The sequence below is a fragment of the Muntiacus reevesi genome, chromosome 10 (genome assembly GCF_963930625.1).
Source record: "Muntiacus reevesi chromosome 10, mMunRee1.1, whole genome shotgun sequence".
Lineage (NCBI taxonomy): Eukaryota > Metazoa > Chordata > Mammalia > Artiodactyla > Cervidae > Muntiacus > Muntiacus reevesi.
In genome coordinates this window covers 35,471,312-35,473,310 of record NC_089258.1, presented here as the reverse complement: position 1 = coordinate 35,473,310, position 1,999 = coordinate 35,471,312, and the positions used below count along the sequence as shown (strand labels likewise).

General features: G+C 40.1%; 1 non-coding gene across 1 annotated transcript; it reads left to right on the top strand.

Moving 5' to 3' along the window:
* The first annotated feature begins 1,190 nt into the window (after positions 1-1,190).
* LOC136143891 (U6 spliceosomal RNA) lies at positions 1,191-1,297 on the top strand. Its single transcript, XR_010658399.1, has one exon. It is a non-coding gene; the product is annotated as a U6 spliceosomal RNA (small nuclear RNA).
* Positions 1,298-1,999: the final 702 nt, after the last annotated feature.

Below are 1,999 nucleotides of genomic sequence, written 5' to 3'. Positions count from 1 at the left end.
TAAATTGCAGATTCTGATTCAGTAGTGCTGAGACGAGGTCCAGGATTTTGCATTTCTAACAGACTATCAAGTGATGCCTTGGTGGCTGGTTGGAGAATGACACTTAGAGAAGTGATATATTAGGGAGAGAAGCAGGTCATGAACCCTCCATAATTCATGTTCTTACACTACCCCAGGCAACCTTCTAAAAGGTTTTGGAAGTAGACTTTATCTAGAGGATCCCAGAAGATGAAACAAGGGCTGCTGGATGTAATTAAAGCAAAATCTTACTGTCTGGAAGATGATTCTGACATCAAGAGCTGTTGAACAATAATTTGGATGGTATTATGAGATGAGTATCCTTCATTATGGGGCTTTCCTGGTGGCTCAGCCATGAAGAAATCTGCCAGTGCAGCAGATGCAGATTTGACCCCTGGGTCGGGAAGATCCCCTGGAGAAGGAAATGGCAACCCACTCCAGTATTCTTGCCTGGGAAACCCCATGGACAGAGGAGCCTTGCGGGTTACAGTCCATGGGGTTGCAAAGAGTCGGACATGACAGTGACTAAACAGTAGCACCCTTCATTATAAATATTCAAGAAAAGAGCAAGCAGTATTTTTATGTCATTTTATTTGATTGTCCAAAATGTTCATTTTAGTTTTCTGTAAGATGGTATGGAAAACCCAAACAAACTTTTTGACCAACTCATTACTATGAACATTTCAAACATAATTCTTGATTCTACAATTAGCATCTTACTATATGCTTGCTTTATTCATCCATCCCTCTGTTTATCTGACAATACAGTATTGTTTTTTATGCCTACATAGCCTTTACTGAAGTTCAGTATTTGTTTATTTTTTGTGGGATGAAATTTACATGCAGTGGATGCACAAATCCTAAGTTACTATCTGATGAGGTTTGACAAATGCATATGCCTTTGTGACCCAAACATCTATCAAGATATAAAACAGTACCCTCACACCAAAATTTTTTCATCCCCCTCCACAGTCTTCACTCCTATCATCCTAAATGCAACTATTTTTCCTAATTGGTTTTGCCATAGTTTAATTTTGCTTCTTCTAGACTTTCACATCAGTGAGATTAGAAATTATTTACTCTGTTGTGTGAAGCTTCTTTTACACTAAGTTTTTGAGATTCATCTGTGTCATTACATAGTTAAGAGGCACACAGTAATTAAGATTTCTGTAGTGCTCACTTCAGCATCACATATACTAAAACTGGAACGACACAGAGAAGATCAGCATGTCCCCTGCACAAAGATGACATGCAAATTTGTGAGGCATTCCATATTTTTGTGTATACCTATGGCTGATTCATGTTGAGGTTTGACAGAAAACAACAAAGTTCTGTAAAGCAATTATCCTTCAATAAAAAAAAAATTTAAAAAAAGATTCCTATAGTGTAAATCTGTAATTTGTTCTTTCTCTTTTACAGCTTTTTAAAGAATCTAAGATATGATTAATATAGCATAAACTTACCCCTTTAAAGTATACACATTAGTGGTTGTTAGTATATTCACAAGGTTGTGTAACCATTGCTGTGGCTGCTGCTGCTAAGTTTTACCACTATCTAATTCCAGAAAATTTTCATCACCACCAAGAGAAATCCCATACACCTTCCTCAGTCCTTCTTTTCGTCCCAGTTCCAGTTCCAGTTCAGTTGCTCAGTCGTGTCCAACTCTTTGCGACCCCATGAACTGCAGCACACCAGGCCTCCCTGTCCATCACCAACTCCCGGAGTTCATCCAAACCCATGTCCATTGAGTCGGTGATGCCATCCAACCATCTCATCCTCTGTCATCCCCTTCTCCTCCTGCCCCCAATCCCTCCCAGCATCAGGGTCTTTTCAAATGAGTCAGCTCTTCGCATCAGGTGGCCAAAGTATTGGTGTTTCAGCCTCAGCATCAGTCCTTCCAATGAACACCCAGGGCTGATCTCCTTTAGGATGGACTGGTTGGATCTCCTTGCAGTCCAAGGGACTCTCGAGAGTCTTCTCC